Source organism: Thamnophis elegans, chromosome 6 (genome assembly GCF_009769535.1).
Source record: "Thamnophis elegans isolate rThaEle1 chromosome 6, rThaEle1.pri, whole genome shotgun sequence".
In the NCBI taxonomy this organism is placed as follows: Eukaryota; Metazoa; Chordata; class Lepidosauria; order Squamata; family Colubridae; genus Thamnophis; species Thamnophis elegans.
Window position 1 is genome coordinate 6,931,186 of NC_045546.1, and position 19,292 is coordinate 6,950,477.

The 19,292-nt window shown below is 45.5% G+C and overlaps 1 long non-coding RNA gene across 1 annotated transcript in view; it reads right to left on the reverse strand.

The window, feature by feature from the left end:
* Positions 1 to 19,292, reverse strand: part of LOC116510573 — a 108,289-nt gene that overhangs the window by 54,066 nt on the left and 34,931 nt on the right. The window contains exon 2 of the long non-coding RNA XR_004255655.1: positions 17,285 to 17,383. This is a non-coding gene — a long non-coding RNA (uncharacterized LOC116510573). The remainder of the gene's footprint in view (positions 1 to 17,284; positions 17,384 to 19,292) is intronic.

Below are 19,292 nucleotides of genomic sequence, written 5' to 3' on the forward strand. Positions count from 1 at the left end.
GGCTAATTACAATCTATTAGGAATATAATCTAATGGTTGGGTTGGCAATATATAAATAATGTAATAATGCTATACCTGTTTCTTTAAATCATACTGTAAAATGTGATTGGTTGCTGTTTCCTTAATCAGCCATAAGAAGGAGCCAGAATGTCTGTTAGCTCTCTGTTTTGTTAGATGCTGGGCTGATCTGATCTGAGTGTTTTTGGAAGCTGGCTGTTAGAAAGTGCCGTGAGCTATTGTAAGTTTTGCAACTGCTAGCAAACTTTGAATACCAGACTGATTATATGATACTGGACTATGTTATTTGGATTATCCCTTAACTGAAAGACATTGATGACTGACTGTCTTATCCGTGTATGACTTGGACTGTTTGATGGACTCTGATACCTCTATTTCCACGAAAGTAAACGCCTATTTAAACTGCAGTGTCTCTGTATGCTGGTTTGTGTGTTCTCCAACACAACTCTCACAACACTTCTCTGAATGCACTCGCTCTCCCAACGGGGAGCTTACTTAACACAATCATTTTATCTTTTGCTATAGTAACACAGTCTTTATTGCAGTGTTTTGTCAACTTGGCAACTTTAAGACATGTGGATTCTAATTTCCAGAATTCCTCAACATGGTGGCAGAATTTGGGGAGTTGAAGGACAAAATCTAAGCCTGTGTATCAGTCTCCACGTCCTCAAGAAAACTCTAAAAGCCACATTAATTGTGACATTCACTTTTCCAGAAGTACTGTTTATTTTATGCTTGAATATAAAACTTTCCAATACTCCCCGAAAAGGAGAGTGACATTAAATGGAAATTCTATTTTGAAAACTGAGAAAAACCAATGGGTAGTATTCATTTCAAGACAGCGAGAGCTGTCTAAACATTTATACTGTCTTTTTCCAAATTTCTGCTATAATAGAGAACCTCTCATTCTTCTCCTTGGTTGTACGTATCCTACCTCCGCCTGGTTGAAGTATGTTTCCAATAAAGGAGAAAGGAGATTCTAAGAGTAATTTTTCTGTAAATTATTTAAGGCTGTAAACACAATGTTATTGTCTGGTCTCAAGAGGCAGGCGGGTCAGTTAATCACAAGTCTGAAGAAGCTTCTTGGATGAGAAGCGAAACGTCTTCGAAGAAAAACCAGAAAGTCCAGTTGCCTCTTGAGAAAGCACCACTGGGACAACAATGGATGACTGAGGATCTCCATAGAAGCCAAGTTCCATCATTGGATCTAAAACACATGGTGTTTTTTTCATGCAGTGCGTCCGCTCTCTACTACAGTACGTTTTAATTATGTTTATTACGTGTTTTTTTTTTAAAGGGAAGAACGTGGAAGCGCAATTTATCAGTGTCAACATCAATTCCCCTCTATTCTAACTCCCTAATTAAACGCCCGACAGAAGAAAAAATTTTCACCAAAATCTAATCAATGTGATTAGCGAAAGGACATCCTCTCACAGCTGAGATACCAAACTTGAGAAAGCTACCACAAATTCTAGAAGTCCAACGTTACGCAGCGATACTTGCAACGGCAAGTATTTCATCCAACGATTGCACAAATCACAACTTTATTACAGCAGGCAGCAGCCTTCCTTTGGTGGTTCCATTTAAAGTCTTGTCAAAATTTGATGCGCGGGCCAAAGAAATATCCAGCATTATTTTTCTACCATTTCTTACTCATCCTGATGGAACAGGATTTGCTTTACGAATGAAGGCAAATATATTGTGTCCCAGGATAACGTGGCAGGATCCAACCTGAGTCAATCAACTGGGACCAGGGATTTAGTCTTCCAAACTTTCAGACTTGTGTTGGAGCCGATCCTCGGGGAATTTCTCTATGTATGAACAGGGCTGTTCTGTGCATGGTATTTATATGGTGTCTGGTTGCGTGTGACTTTCAGTTGTTAATTGGAGTATTGATAGCAGGCTGTTAAGTCCTTGGTTGTTACATTGCAAAGAACAAGGAGACACATTCAATTTCCCATCCACTAAGATTGTTGGCCAAGCAGGGACAAAAATAGCCATGGAAATTTCTCTTTCCTTGTAAGTCAACAGGTGTTGTGGGCCACCAGTGGCCAGCAGAGCTGGCAGCCGATTCAGACAGTGAGGAGGTTGGGAGGAACATGGGCCAGTCCTGGAGTCTGGGGAAGGCTCTGATAAGGACTCTGTGTCATAGGCAGAGAAGGGGACAGAGCCGTATGCCAGTTATCAGCTGCCTTCGGAATCAGACATCAGTGAGGCAGATGAACAGCTGGAGCCTCTTCCCAGTGTGCTCATGCACAAAGTTGCCAAATGAGGGGAATAGCTAACGAACAAGGGTTGACTTGGAAGTAAGGCCGCAAGTGGATGATGAATGGCCCCTCCCATAGGGAATAAAAGAGGAGTGGAAGGGGAGTGGAGTTTTCAGGAGACAATTAGTTCATTCCTGCAATCTTGCCAAATATTGCCGCGTCTGAAAGATATCGGCCTGGCCGCTCTCCAAGCCTGATAAAGGTCGGTAATTGTGAACTATCTTGAAAGGCTGTGGGAGAAGCAAGACTTTGCTGGAGAGGAATTCACCGTAAATTAAATAAAAGGGGTTTATCGGGACGAGAACTTGGCTTCGTGCTGCTGGGGAAACCTAGGTCAGAACAACAGGAGTGCTGATATACTACCAGCTCACCAGGAAGTTAGGGCACAACAACCACCGACAATTTAATAACCGATCATCAACACTCCAGTTAACAACTAAAAGTCACACACAACCAGGCACCACATAAATACTATGCACAGAACATTCCAGGGCACACGTAGTGAAGTATCCTGAGGACTGGTTCCATCATCAGTCCAAAATCTTTCGGAGACTAAATTGCTGGTCTCGGTGACCGACTTAGATAGGATTCTGCAGAATTTGCTTTAGGAATTCTTTCAAAAGAGAAGAAAAGTGGTCATAGGTGGAGTCAGGATTATCGTGTTTCTTGGTTACAACAGGAACAGGAAGATAGAGAGTGAGAGGGAGGGAGGGAAAGAGCGGGGGAGCGGGAGAGAGGGAGAGGGAGGGAGGGAGAGAGCGGAAGAGCGGGAGAGAGTGAGAGGGAGGGAGGGAGGGAGAGAGCAGGAGAGTGGGAGAGAGTGAGAGGGAGGAAGGGAGAGAGAGAGGTGAAAATTTTGTCTTTGAATTGTTCAGTCATCTGTACCATTCATCTACCACGGATTCTTGACTCCTTAAGTTACACAGGAGGGAATTTCATGAAGCTTTCCCTATAAAGATGCTATTCTCCCCGCTAAAAGGGATTTCCGCCCTTCAAAAGGGATTGAAAAAGTGTCTCCTTTCCTGGACGAATTCGAAGAATTGCTCGTCCAATTACGAGGCCTGCAAATTCAGAAGAGAATCTCAAAAAAGGCCATTTGTATTCTGTGGTGGTCAAAACTAATTCAGCTCGATGACAAATAAGCACCCGGCACAGTTGCATAGACATTGGGGGTTACAGGTATGTGGCCTCAGATTTCCGAGCCTTGCAGATGAATGTTTGCACAAGGTGCAGTGTTACAAATCCAGGAGAGTCCATCATAAAACGCATTACCAGTAGACCAGAGTGGGGGTGGGCAGGTGCCTTTATACACACATGTGCACGAGCAGCTGGGCCCGCAAGTGTGTATGTGATGCTTGCGGCGACTGTCGCACACTCGTGGTAATCATAGCACCCACATGGTGCTTACGGAGGTGCTCACACTCTACAATGCTAATGTGTGTGGGGAAGGCGCGTGCGCTTGCGTGCACACTGGCCAGCCACTTAAACAGCCTGGTAGCCGAGAGAGCATATACTGGTAGTGGTAGGGGTGAAATCAACTTGCCTTCGCTGCCAGTTCGCAAGTGTGAGCATGCGCAGAGCGTCAAAAACTGGACGTGATGACTTCTGGGCGGGTGGGTGGAGCCTCCCGCTACCACCGCTACCGGTTCGCCCGAACCGGATAGAACCGGCTGAATTGCACCCACTGGGTAGTGGCCTGCAGCCCACAGATTGGGGACCCTGTTCTAGTTCAAACCCTTAAGCAAGAGCTCCTATATCCGTGATGGTGGCACACAAAGCTCCACTGCACATAGCAATAGCAATAGCAATAGCAACAGCAGTTAGACTTACATACCGCTTCATAGGGCTTTCAGCCCTCTCTAAGCGGTTTACAGAGTCAGCATATTGCCCCCAACAATCCAGGTCCTCATTTCACCCACCTCGGAAGGATGGAAGGCTGAGTCAACCCTGAGCCAGTGAGATTTGAACATCCGAACTGCAGAACTGCAGTCAGCTGAAGTAGCCTGCAGTGCTGCATTTAACCACTGCGTCTCCTCGGCTCATGCGTGTGTGACAGGGGTAGGTTTCTGCCAGTTTTACTACTGGTTCGCAACCTGCGTGTCAGGCACATGCTGCGTGCGTGTGCACTTTTCAATGGCAGCGGCCCAGCGGTGACGAGGGAACTGGTTCCGGAGCCTGGCAGGCCTGGCTCACTGCTGACTCACTTCGGTTTGGCCGAATTGGACTGAACCAGGAGGAACCCACCTCTGGCGCCTGCCTCCTGTTGGCCAGCTGATTTTTGGGTCTCTGCCGTGCATACAAGGGAGGGGGGTGGTTAGGGATGCTTGCTAACTACAGCTAGAATAGCATTTGCCCAATGCTGGAAACAAAATAATACCCCCTCGGATGAATTAGTGATTAAAAAAACTTTGGATTGTGCAGAGATGGACAAATTAACACTGAAATTAAAAGATAAAGAAGAGTCGGAATATTATGAAATTTGGAACCATTGGTACAAATGGCTGCAAAACAAGAATAAAATTAATTAAGCCAAAAAAACAATATATATAAATATATATAGAACTATGTATAAAGGTGTGTAAATATAGAAGCAAAATATTATATACATGTACAGGTAGACATAACAATGTTGATGTAATGACTGTAAGGTGTTGTAGAAGGGAAAAATAATTTTAAAACTCTGCTAATAAAAAAAAGGGATGCGTGTGGGAGAAGTGTGTGCATGTGCAGGGTGGGTGGGGTTGCGCACATGTGCAGAGGGGAGTGTGGGGTGGGGCAGTGCTCCCCCCACATGGCCTGCTTTTGGTCCCAGGTGACTGCAGGGAAATGGGGCATGGGGGGCGTGCCTCCTTTTTATGGGGAGGGTGGAGGTGTCGTGCATGCATGCACATGGGGGCAGGGGGTGTCGTGCGTGCATTGTATGAAGGGTGTGGGCATGTGTGTGTGCTGTTGAGCGCATGCATGCACTTTTGGCACATAACGACAAAAAGGTTCTCCATCACTGTCCTATATCATTCTGGACAAATGCTGCACAATCTCTACTTTCTACTGGCAATCTCGACATCATTTGTGTCAGGGTGAGCAAAAACGGAGCTCGGGAGGCGCCACCCGGGCTGTTTTTGGCTGTAACAGCCGACTGTAGCCCTCCGCCAGCCAAAACGAAGCTCAGGAGTGCCACGCATAGCACTCCCAAGCTCCATTTTCCGTGGCAGAGGCACCAGGGACCAGTCCTTCGCTCTTTCTTGGTGGCCCTGCAGCCAACATCGAACCACTCTCTGGGCCTAATCCGGCCCACGGGCCTTGAGTTTGACACCCCTGCTCTAGAATCTGCACATCTTTTTTGCGCCGTGGTGGCCAGAACTGGATGCAGTTTCGAACTGCATCCAATTTTGGTCGCCACGATGCAAAAAAGATGTGGAGACTTTAGAAAGAGTGCAGAGAAGAGCAACCAAGAGGATTAGGGGACTGGAGGCTAAAACATATGAAGAACGGTTGCAAGAACTGGGTATGTCTAGTTTAATAGAAAGAAGGACCAGGGGAGACATGATAGAAATGTTCCTATATCTCAGGGGCTGCCACAAAGAAGAGGGAGTCTAGCTATTCTCCAAGGCACCTGAGGGTAGAACAAGAAGCAATGGGTGGAAATTAATAAAGAGAGAAGCAACTTAGAACTAAGGAGAAATTTCCTGACAGTTGGAACAATTACTGAATGGAACAACTTGTCTCCAAAAGTTGTGAATGCTCCAACACTGGAAGTTTTTAAGAAGAGACTTGACAACCACTTGTCTGAAATTGTGTAGGGTTTCCTACCTGAGCAGGGGGTTGGACTAGAAGACCTCCAAGATCCCTTCCAGCTCTGTTATTCTATTCTATTCAGTATTATTCCAAGTATGGTCTAATCAAGGCAGTATATAGAGGTACCAATAACTTCACACAATCTTCAAATTGTTGAAGCACTTAGGTCTTGCAAGTGTGCGCTCACCTTCACTGTCCATCTTTATTCCTTTATTCCGACCATCCTCAACTTCACTGTCCATCTTTATTCCTTTATTCCGTCCATCCTCACCTTCACTGTCCATCTTTATTCCTTTATTCCGGCCATCCTCGTCTTTTCTTTCCTGCCACCTTTTTCAGCATTAGTGCAAAGGCAGCTGAGTTCTTTTTGTGTAACGTCTCCAAAGAAGGACGCATAATTTGCCCCTGAGGTTTCAGTACACCTCAGTTCCAATCCTATCCAGCTATCAAAGCCCACCAACCATTACAATCAAGGTATCCATCTGCAGCAGAGATAAACCTGTGCTTAAACCTCTGGCGCTGAAGTCAATGTGACTTAACTTTGGTGAAGCGTGCCCATTATCTATTCAATTCTGAAAGGCCGCTAATTAAGTGGTTCTTTCCCTTTTCACTTTGGACTGGATGATTTCCTCCCCTCTCTATCTGCCCTTGTAATTTCTGCTCAACTGCAGAGACACAAATTACATGTTATTAAGATGTTGAAGTCGGAGAATTTCACCTAATAATCAGGAAAGTCCCAGAAAATTTCCCAACAGGGATAACAGATCACGCTTAGAGAGGTTTAGCCAGCTTCTAAATCATCTATAAATAACATTCCTTGCTTTTTCAGATCCAGAAGCTGTTCGACTGGTTCCATTGTTTGAAATTGTTCTGAGTGGAAACCAAAAAAAAAATATTGGGTAGGTATATTTTATTAATTGGCTTCTCCCACACATAAACTTGTACAAAATCATTCAAAAGAAGGAAAAAGCTATTCTTGGATTGTGACCATATTAGAATTCTCCCCAAGCTCTTACACAAAAACACACACATATATTATTTTTATTCAGTACTCTGGTCCCCTTTTATATTTATCACATTAAAAAAAAAGCATTCTTCCTAAAAAAAAAAAAAGCTATGAGGCTGTTAGAACTGAAGAAGCTTCTTGGAAGAGAAGCGAAATATTTTCAAGGACAAATGATTGGATTGGATTGGATTTATTACATTTATATGCTGCCCTTTTCCCTGAAGGGGACTCAGGGCAGCTCACAATTCAATCAGGGAAGGGGTACAGACAGGGGGATAAAAAAAGACGAGACATAACAATACAAAATTTAAAAACACACAACAACCATACCATTCGAGAAGGGGGGCAAAAAACTCTTTAGCCCCAGGCCTGTCGGAACAGCCAGGTTTTAAGGGCTTTGCGGAAGGCCTGGAGGGTGGTGAGGGTTCGAATCCCCACGGGGAGCTCGTTCCAGAGGGTCGGAGCAGCCACAGAGAAGGCTCTCCTCCGGGTAGTCGCCAGTCGGCATTGGCCGGCGGATGGGATTCGGAGGAGGCCTAATCTGTGGGATCTGATCGGTCTATTGGAGGTAATTGGCAGCAGGCGGTCTCTCAAGTACCCATGATGAATGTCCAGTTTCCTTTTGAAAAATCATCTTTGGGACTATGACTATGTCTTACACATTGGCCACAAAAATCAGAACGCCAAATACAATCTGGGCAGATATGACCTTGTGGAAGGCCCTCACTCTGTCAAGGACCTTTGAGTACTCATCTCAAACGATCTAAGAGCCAGAGCTCACTGTAACAGCATTGCCAAAAAGGCATTAAGAGTTGTTAACCTAGTTTTGCGAAGCTTCTTCTCCGGTAACATTGCACTGCTAACCAGGGCATACAAAACCTTTGCCAGACCAATCCTCGAATACAGCTCGTCTGCCTGGAATCCGCACTGTATATCGGACATTAATACAATCGAGCAAGTCCAGAGGTATTTCACGAGAAGAGTCCTCCACTCCTCTGCTCACAACAGAATCCCTTATGCCACCAGGCTTGAAATTTTGGGCTTGGACAACCTAGAATTACACCGCCCATGGTCTGACCTAAACTTAGTACACAAAATTGTCTGCTACAACGTCCTACCTGTCGACGACGACGTCAGCTTCAACCACAATAATACACAGGCAAACAATAGATACAAACTCAAAGTAAACCGCTCCAAACTCGATTGCAGAAAATATGACTTCAGCAACAGAGAGGTCAACGCCTGGAATGCTCTACCTGACTCTGCTGTTGCATCCTCAAACCCTCATAGCTTCAACCTTAAACTGTCTACCATGGACCTCACCCCATTCCTAAGAGGTCTGTAAGGGGGCGTGCATAAATACACCAGTGTGTCTACCGTCCTTGTCCTACTGTTCCCATTTATTTGTATTCATTTCTTATGTGGTACTTTGCTCAATATAGTAACTGTGAGAGGGATCTTGAAGTCCTAGTGGACAACCATTTAAATAGAAGCCAGCCGTGTGCAGCAGCTGCCAAAAAAGCCAACACGGTTCTAGGCTGCATCAACAGAGGGATAGAATCAAGATCACGTGAAATGTTAATTCCAGTTTATAAGGCCTTGGTGAGGCCACACTTGGAATACGGCATTCAGTTTTGGTCATCAAGATGTAAAAAAGATGTTGAGACTCTAGAAAGAGTGCAAAGATGAGCAACAAAGATGATTAGGGGACTGGATGCTAAAATATATGAAGAATGGTTGCAGGAACTGGGTATGTTTAGTTTAATGAAAAGAAGGACTAGGGGAGACATGATAGCAGTGTTCCAATATCTCTAATCAAGGAGAGAAGCAACTTAGCACTGAGAAGAAATTTTGTGACAGTGAGAACAATTAATCAGTGGAACAAGTTGCCTTCCAGAAGTTGTGAATGCTCCAACACTGGAAGTTTTTAAGAAGAGATTGGGCAACCATTTCTGTGAAGTGGTATAGAGTTTCCTGTCTAGGCAGGGGGGTTGGACTAGAAGACCTCCAAGGTCCCTTCCAACTCTGTTATTCTATTCTCAGGGAAACATAAGACCATCTGAACATTATGCAAAAACATCATTTGTACTTAAAATCATTTTATCGAGAGGCTACCTCGATCCGATACACTTGTGATTTCTCAATGGGTAGATAATTTGCCATTTAAAACAGCTCATTTCTCGGATGGCCACAGGCCAGTGACGTTTATTTCCAAGGCCGCATTTTTTAAAATGTTATAGGTTTTGTTTGTTTTAAAGAGCTATTTTTAATGTTTGCTGTTTCTAAACAACAAATACCGTGGGTATCTGTGGACAGGATTTGATGTCTGGGGCTGTGTGTTTAGAGTTATTCGTTGTTTTCCATAGCATTAAAATTGGGGTGAATTTTACAGTCTGTTTCTTTTTTTTCCTTCTATCCTATGTGGTTCCAGGTTTTAATCTGCGGGACAGCACTGTCAGGAAGCTGCAATAAAAACACCAAATTTAACCTTTAAAGAAAAGGGCAGAATAGTATTTGACTTTCGTGGTTATCTTCGGCAGCTGACATTAAAAACTACAGAAGGCAGAGCAATTGAGCATAGTCTGTTCAATTATAATTGCCTTTCGACTCACTGTAAAAATTCAAAACACATCAAAAGGGATCCGAAGATGAGTACAGTGATGTAAATAAGGCAATTATATACAGGATGTGCCATTTCAGAAATCTTGCTTTCTGTGTATTTGTTGAAAGGTAATAGGAAAGCAATCGGGGGGAAACACAGGGATTGGAAAACTCAGAATCCATCATTAGAGCTCTGACGACGTTATGTGTGGGACGCGGTGGCTCAGTGGCTAAGACGCTGAGCTTGTCGATCAGAAAGACCGGCAGTTCGGCGGTTCGAATCCCTAGTGCTGCATAACAGAGTGAGCTCCCGTTACTTGTCCCAGCTTCTGCCAACCTAGCAGTTTGAAAGCGTGTAAAACTGCAAGTAGAAAAATAGGATCCACCTTTTTGGTGGGAAGGGAACAGCGTTCCGTGCGCCTTCAGCGTTTAGTCATGCCGGCCACATGACCACGGAGATGTCTTCAGACAGCGCTGGCTCTTCGGCTTTGAAACGGAGATGAGCACCGCCCCCTAGAGTCGGGAACGACTAGCACGTATGTGCGAGGGGAACCTTTACCTTTACGATATTATGGGCAAAGAAAAAAAAAACCAAGTGGCCTCAACAACTCTCTAAAAGGACGCAAATGACCAGCTGTCTGCAAGAAGTATAAATCCTTCCATTCTCCACCATCCAGTCGGAGCTGAAGAAGCTTCTTGGATGAGAAGCAAAACATCTTCAAAGAAAAAACAAGGAAGTCCCGCTGCCCCCTGAAAAAGCATCTTTGGGACAACCATGACTTGGATGACTGAGAATCTCTATAGACATTCCTTTAGTGATGTTTCAAAGTTACAACGGCACTGGAAAAAAATTACTTACGACCATTTTTCACACTTATATGACAATTGTAGCATTCCCATGACCACGAGATCAAAATTCGGACACTTGGCAACTGGTTCATAGTTATGACGGTCACAGTGTCCCAGAGGTCAGGTGACCCCCTTTTGCGACTTTCTGACAAGTCAATGGGGAAGCCAGATTCCCTTCACAACCGTATTGTCCACTTAATAACCTCTCCCCTCATGTGATTCACTTAACAACTGTGGCAAGAAAGATCATAAAATAGGGAAAAAATTCACCGAACAACTGTTTCTCTTAGCAACATAAATTTTGGGCTCGATTGTGGTCGTAAGTCAAGGACTGCCAGTATATTTCAGCAGTGTTGATCTGAGCAATCACGACCACCCGCATTCGTGGAAATTCCCTAGATGACTTTGCAACAATTGCTATCTCTTAGCGCACCCTGCCCTACAAGGAGGTGCTACGTACACTGTTTTGGTTTTGGTGTTTGCTTCTGGAGGGACAGTTGAGTAGAAATCTAAAAAACCAAACACATAAGGAATAAATGGAGTCCTTGGTGCTCTCTAAGCTCAGTGGTTTGCATGCAGACATTTTATTACCCAGTTAGGGAACATCATCAGGGTGAACGAATCTGAGATGTTCTCCTTATTTATATACAGTAGCTTGCCCTGCCATTGTGGGTAGATGTGTGGTTTTCTCCTTGGTCATTCCTTAATGAAGTATTGTTTTCTGCTTAATTGTTTGTCTGGTGTTAATCCCTGCTTATCTGGGTATTGGTTGCTGGAAGGGATACACTCCAGAGGCGGGTTTCAAATCCTGGCGCTATCAGTTCGCCCGTGCTCGCTCATGTGCGCATGCGCAGAAGAGTCTGGGTGGGTGGGTGGAGTCTTCCGCCGCCACCACTATCAGTTTGGCCGATCCAGGCCGAACTAGGAGCAACCCAACTCTGATGCACTCTGGTCTTTTTGTTTCTTAGCTTTTATTGTCTCTTTTAAATGGCGTGTAAATGTGGTTGACCTCTATATGTTTATTGATGGCTGAGTTGTCTGAATGTGAAGCTTCCAGAATTCCCTGGCATTTTTGGACTTGGCTTGGATGCTCAGCTTCCCAGGAGCACAAAGATGGAACCCATCCGCCCCAGCAGCTGACAATCTAACATTTCTCTTTCCCACCATAGCTATTGTTTTCTTAATTGGAGTTTTGGAGACAGACCATTTCCACCCGAGAAAACAGTGCCCAGAAAGAGGTCCTGCTTTTCTACACAACATCTGCTTTTTCTAAAGAAAGCAATGCATGTTGTTTGCCAAATGCCTGTTTTATCCAACATCTGTGCCGTGCAAGGCCTCTTTCCCATCTGAACTGTTCCCGGGTGCAGATTTGCTCAGAACAACGATCGGCATCTGCCATCCAAATGATGCAAATGCCTTAATAAAAACCCTTAAAATCTTTCTTTTTATAGTCCGTAGGTTACCAATATGAGGAGCTTCTTATCCGATTCAATACAATTAGGGGTGCCTTTCTAAGTGGACCCATGGTTACCAATAGGATTAAGGTGCGTCTGCCTCGTATTTTATACCTACAATTGTTGTGACCCATAAGGACACCACTGTTGTGATCTAGGCTTCCTTAACAAGCATGAAGCAGAGTCTGGGTCCCTGCAAAACCTCTTTTATTTACACGACTGTGAATTCCTTTCATTCACAGTCAGCAAGGCTTGGCAAACAGTCTTTCCGAGGAATATTTATCAACACGCACCTTATCTCGCTTGGCGAGCTGCCAGATAACTAGTTTCCAAACGCAGGGCAAGGCAACATTTGGCACAGAGTCTCTTATAATCACAAACAGAACTTTCCTCTCTTGAAACGACCAAATGAACGAATTGTTTCCTGCAAAAGCCCCCTCCCCATTTGTTCCTCTTTTGTTTCCTCTGGGATGGGCCAATCACCTCCAAGGTGTGGCTTTACTCCTAAGTCGACCCTGATTTCTTAGTTGTTCTTATCTTCTGGCAGCTCTGCGCATGTGCACACTGGGAACAAGCTCCAGCTGTTCTTCTGCCTCACTGCTGTTTAGCTCCCTCTCTGCCTCCAACACAGGACCCTCGTCTGAGCTTTCCTCAACCCCCAGGACTGGCCCATGTTCCTCCCCAACCTCCTCACTGCCCGACTCTGCTGCCATAACAACATCTGCTTTTCTTTCATTATTTTGTGCCCTCTTAGTATAATAGAAGTCAGAAGCAGATAAATTATGCATGGAGTCTCCGTTCCTGCGGCTGGGGTGGGGGATGCAATTGCAAAGCAATTTCCCCCAAAATAATACATTACAAGACATGGCCTTCTCCAAAGTGGTTCTCAGCACTGAAGCAAAGTTACCTTCCCCTAATTCCACCTGGATTTTCCTCCGCCCTTCTAGTCAAAGGTGGCTGACAGCATTATTCAAACTGGGCTACTACGTGTATGCTTTTTAAAGGAATAACCAGCTTTCTCCCTGCTGCCTTTCAGCTAATTGTATTGGCCCTGAAATTTTTAAAAGTAGAAGTATCAGAGGTGGCATTCAGCCGGTTCGGATCAGTTGGCCAGAACCGATAGCGGAAATCACGGATGGGCCTGTCCCCCCCCCCCCCCCCGGTTCTTCGCCGTCCTATTTAGGCACATTTTTGAGGCCAGGCACATGCACATGCACAGAAGAGGCTCATGCACGTGAGCAAAGGGCATGCACGGAAGGCTGGCCGCATGTGCGGAAGGTGCATGCATGCACGCGAAGCGGGCGGGCACACAGCGAACCAGTGGTAACGAAATGTGCAACCCACCACTGAGAAGTATTATCTGCTCACTCGGATCATCTTTGTGACTCTTAGGTTGTATTAATTCATTGTGTGATAATTGGTGGATAATTACACAAAGGTAAAAGTTTCCCCTGCCCAGCTGTGCCTCACTCTAGGGGCTGCTTCTCATCTCTGTTTCCTGGCCAAGGGAGCTAGCATTGTCTAAAGATGCTTCAATGCATGGTGATGTGGCCAGCATGTCTACATTGTTACCGTCCCACCAGTGGTGGGTTTCAAAATTTTTTAGAACCTCTTGTGTAGGTGTGGCTTGCTTTGTGGGTGTGGCCTGTTGGCCATGGGACCAGGTGGGAGTGGCTTGCCAGCCATGTGACTGGATGGGTGTGGCCAACTTGTAAAATGTGGTGAAACTCACTTAAAAACGATCTTGCTTAGCAACCAAAATGTTGGCTCAGAAACTCTGGCATTTGAAGCACGCAAGTCTTAAAGCTGTCAAGTTACAAGACTCTTGCACCCCTAACCCTTTAGGGAAAAAAAACAGGGGTGTTCAAACTTGACAGCTTTAAGACTTGTGGACTTCAACTCCCAGAATTCCTCCTCCAGTCATGTTGGCTCAGGAACTCTGGCATTGAAGTGTGCAAGTCTTAAAGCTGTCAAGTTACAAGACCCTTGCACCCCTAACCCTTTAGGAAAAAAACCCCAGGGATGTTCAAACTTGACAGCTTTAAGACTTTAAGGTTTAGATAGGACTCTTAGATGTGGGCGGGGCGATTGGTGAGCCAGCCAACCAGTGAGCAGCAGGCGGGGCAAGCATGGTGCGGATGGGCAGGGGGTGGGAGCTGGAACCGGTTCCTAACAGCATGGTAGATTTGTGGAACCTCTTCTATAGAAGAGGTTAGAACTGGCAGGAACCCACCCCTGCTTGCCACTGAAGTAGTACTGTACCTATTTATCTACTCGCATTTGCATGCTTTCGAACTGGTAGGTTGGCAGGAGTTGAGACACCTAATGAGAACTCACCCTGTCCTGCAGCACTCAGATCTCAAACACAGCTTTCCAGATGACGAGCTCTGCATCTTTTAACTGCTGAGTCATCGCAGCTTTTATTATTTGTATTTTGTTTTTATGTTCCCCTTTTTCCCCTTGAATTGTTCGCCGCCCTGAGTCCTCCCGGAGAAGGACGACATACAAATAATAAAATTCTATTCTATTCTATTCTATTCTATTCTATCGCACCCCTCCTTGTAGTTCCTACACTGTATTAATTCATTGTGTGATAACTGATGGATAATCACAAACATTTTTCAAATAATAGCCATTCAATGTCCAGGTGTTTTCTTAGCAATGACATTGGATTGTCATTGTTTCATCTATTTATTTTTTATTTCATTTCCCAACCTAGCCTAACAACCGTGCACTTTCTCCTATCCTGACACTAAGCAACTCTAACCATACTTACCATTTAGCTGAAGTAGGCAAATGATGTTGTAACTAATGTTGAAGTATTGCTAGAGATTTTATCATGCAGTAATATTCTGGACACGAATAACTTGCATTTTCCATCGTGTTAATTTTGAAGCAAAGATAATAGATAACCTTGAGATGATCCTTAATCATTTCAACCCACCGGCTTCTATTTTCTTCCCTTTTGACTTTAATATTCCTTTTATGGATATTAAAATATCCATCTTTTTAAAAAAAAAATTGTGAAAGGAGCCAAGAAGAGGAAGAAAAAGACCAGAAAGTCAAAACTCATTTAAGCACTTAAGAAAGTGTAGGAAGTTGGCACTCACCCCTCTCCTAGGAAAACGAAATATTTTAGGAAATATTAAAACAGCAGAATATTTCCCCCTAAAACGGAGGCAGAAACTCACTCCCACACACCCCTTTGTCAATGGGCCATCAAGGCCTGGGCCAATCTATTCTACATAACAAAGATCTACCTCCTTCAGGCAGAGCCATAATAGGAATCCCAAAGCCCTTTCATTACATCATCACACAGCAAGAATCAACCGAGCCTGGGACTCAGGACAGCCTACAGAGTTGCCCCTGCAAGGCCCCATGGGAGTCTTCCAACCAATCAGAATACAAGCTCAAACTCAAAAGCCCAGAGAGGGAATGAAACCCAGGCACTCTCAGCATCTCCCCTCCTTCCCCCCCAGGATCTCAAACCCATGTGGTCCTGTCCACCATCAATAAACCTTCTTTCCAAGCAACTTTCATGAATCCAGTGTTTTTTTCCCCCCGCTTGGAACTGAACCCAGATGGACATTTCTTCCAACAAAAGAATTGAGATTTGGTTTGTTGTTTTTTTTTAGCCAAACTCTAAACTTATAAAAACACCATATCACATTAATGGAAATCTTTACTTTCTAACTCAGTGTTTCTCAACCTTGGCCACTTGAAGATGTCCGGACTTCAACTCCCAGAATTCCCCAGCCAGCGAATGCTGGCTGGGGAATTCTGGGAGTTGAAGTCCGGACATCTTCAAGTGGCCAAGGTTGAGAAACACTGTTCTAACCACCCTGGCTAGAAAACTCGTCTTCATTGCAGAAGAAGAACTGTGACAATAAGAAATAGTGTTATTAACCTGGATGTCCATTCACCTTCACTGCTGAGATGTACACAACTGTAATGATCATTACTATGTCAATATAAAAGTAATTTTGTCTCCCTGAGCATTCTGTCTTCCTGCCCACTTATCGGGAAACTGACCAGTGTTTGCTAATGGAGCCAAACAGAGTTCTAAAGTGAAAAGCAGCTGCGAAAGGAGGCTGCCCATATATTAGTTTTGCCTTGAGGAACCCGCTGCTTATTTATGCGTACAATGCAAGCAATTCGGGATCTTGTCCTGGGTTTGCCTCCAAGAAAGCTGCTAACTCAGAGTATATTGAGGAGAGGAGGAGGGGAGGGGAGGAGGGGAAAAGGGAAGGGGGAAGGAGAGGGGAGGAGAAGGAAGGAGGGGAGGGGAAGGGAAGGGAGGAGGGGAAGAGGGAAGGAGAGGGCAGGGGAGAAGGAAGGAGGGGAAGGGGGGATGGGAAGGGAGGAGGGGAGAGGAGGAGGGGAGGAGAAGAGAGGGGGGAAGGGGGAAAGAGAGGGGAGGAGAAGGAAGCAGGGGAGGGGAAGAGGAAGGGGGAGGAGGGGAGGGGGAGGGAGAAGGGAAGAGGAGAAGGGGAGGAGAAGAGAGGGGTGAAGGGGGAAAGAGAGGGGAGGAGAAGGAAGGAGGGAAGGGGAAGGGGGAGGAGGGGAGGGGGAGGGAGGAAGAGGAGGAGGGGAGGAGAAGAGAGGAGGGGAAGGGAGAAAGAGCGGGTGGGGAGGAGAAGGAGGGGAAGGGGAGGAGGGGAGGAGAAGGGAGGAGGGAAAGGATGAGGGGAGAAGAGAGGAGGGGAGGGGAAGGGAAAAAGAGAGGGGAGGAGAAGGAAGGAGAGGAGGGGAGGAGAAGGAAGGGGAGGAGGGGAGGGGAAGGAAGGAGGGGAAGGGGGAAGGGAAGAGAAGAGGAGGAGAGAAAGAGGAGAAGAAAGAAGAAAGGAGAGGAAAGGAGAAGGGAGAGGAGGGGAGGGGAAGAGAGGAAGGAGAAAGGGGAAGGGAGGAAGAGGAAGAGGAAAAAGAAAAGGAAGGGAGGAGGGGAAAGGAATTACTGTAAAATCATCATGAAAACAGTTGCATGACTCAAAGTGATGCTATGAATTGCTAGTGGAGAAATACAATACAATACGATACAACGGAGCAAAAATGAAACCTGATATAATCAAAGAAAGAAATTATAAATTGGTTAGTTAGTTGCTGCTTCACATGGGTTGAAAATTGGAATCATCTATTTTAACCTTTGGCCCACAATCTATTGATTGACTAGGATTCTATTTTTATTTTTTTTAATAGTGTCCCCCCCCTCCCCGTTTTTAGTTTCCTGTCAGAAAAGAAGCGGCATAAACTGCTTCAATAAATCCATAAAAATCAAAATTTCCTTAACAGCTTACTTTTGCAACGTTCTCGGTGGAACAGTAATCGTGAACCGATTTCCCCTTCTCCTGATGCTCACGCGACTCCGATGGGTCAGACCCGCCTGAAACCGCCATCTGGAAAAGAAAAAAGAGTATTCACCAAACAGTCTCCCCCACAACCAGATTCACTTTTCCTAAAAACAATCTTCCATGTTAATCAGAAACTCATCACAGAATAGCAGAGTTGGAAGGGACCTCGGAGGTCTTCTAGTCCAACCCCCTGCTCAAGCAGGAGACCCTACACCAATGATGGCTAACCTTTTTGTAGTTGTGTGCCGAAAGGGCGCACATGCGCATGCGACAGTGCCAGGGGTGGGTTCCTGCCAGTTCTAACCTCTTCCACAGAAGAGGTTCCACAAATCTACAGTGCCATTTAGAACCGGTTCCAGCTGCCTTTCCCCGACTGTCCTCACATCATCAAGATGAAGAGCGAAAGGAGGAATTATGGGAGTTGAAGTCCACAAGTCTTAAAGCTGTCAAGTTTGAACACCCCTGGGGGATTTTTTTTCTAAAGGGTTAGGGGTGAAAAGGTCTTGTAACTTGACAGCTTTAAGACTTGTGTGCTTCAAATGCCAGAGTTTCTGAGCCAACATTTTGGTTGCTAAGCAAGAGCATTAAGTGAGTTTCACCACATTTTACAAGTTGGCCACGCCCACCCAGTTATATGGCTAGCAAGCCACTCCCACCCAGTCACATGGCCGACAAGCCACTCCCACCCAGTCACATGGCTGGCAAGCCACTCCCACAAAGCAGGCCACACTTACAGAAGAGGTTCTAAAAATTTTTGAAACCCATCACTGGACAGTGCCCACACGTGCCCACACCAATAATGCAATGCACTCGTGACAAACTTGCGCCCCGCCCCATATTGCATGCACTTGCGACCCCCCCACTCCCCCCTCCACCCACAAAGCACACCCTCACCGGCGCCCCGTTTTTTGGGCCTAGTAGGCCTCCCTGCAGCCTCCTGTGACCAAAAACAGGCCATGTGGGGGGAGCATCACATCCACCCCATACTCCCCTCCGCCCCGCACATGTGCACAACTCCACCCCTAACCACCCTGCGCATGCATGCGCTTTCCTGCATACACTCACCCAACCCCACGCATGAAAATCAGTTGGCCAGCGAAAGGCACATGCCAGAGATTGGTTGCTCCCAGTTTGGCCTGGTTCAGCTGAACCACTAGTGGAATTTAGGCCCAGGACGCAGAACCTGCACAAACCCAGGCCCGCCACACCCCCGAACCGATTCCCTCGCGACTGCTGGGCCACCGCCATTTTGTACTTTATTGATTGCACATGCGCAGGTCACTGTCAATTGTTCTGCACATGAGCGAAGAACAATTTACATTGAAAAGTGTACACGCACGCAGCACATGCCTGAAATGCGCAGGTCGTGAACCGGTAATTAAACCGGCAGCAACCCACCCCTGGCCTGCGCACATCTGTGGTGGAGCTGAACTGGGGCGTCAGTTTGCGTGCCTGCAGAGAGGGCTCTGCATTCCACCTATGGTATGCGTGCCATAGATTCACCATCACAGCCCTATACTATTTCAGACTAATGATTGTCCTTCTTAAAAACTTCCAGTGTTGGAGCACCCACAACTTCTGGTGGCAAGTTGTTCCACTGATTAATTGTTCTCACTGTCAGGAAATTTCTCCTTAGTACTAGTTTGCTTCTCTCCTGGATTAGTTTCCATCCATTGCTTGTTCTGGATAATATTTCTTTCCCCTCTTTCAACAGACATCCATCTCGTAAGGGTACATAATGCAAACTGTTTATTCAATGCATTGCCATAAAGAACCACAATATGGCATTTCCTGGGAATAATTCCATTTACTACATCGCCTGTGGTGTAACAGCCATCTTTAGAAAACAGTTGTCCTTCATTTGGAAATGCTTTGGATAGGCTTTTGAGTAGTAAACCAGCATATTAAATCAAATCAAATTTTTATTACGGCCATAAGGCCTGCAATCAGACAC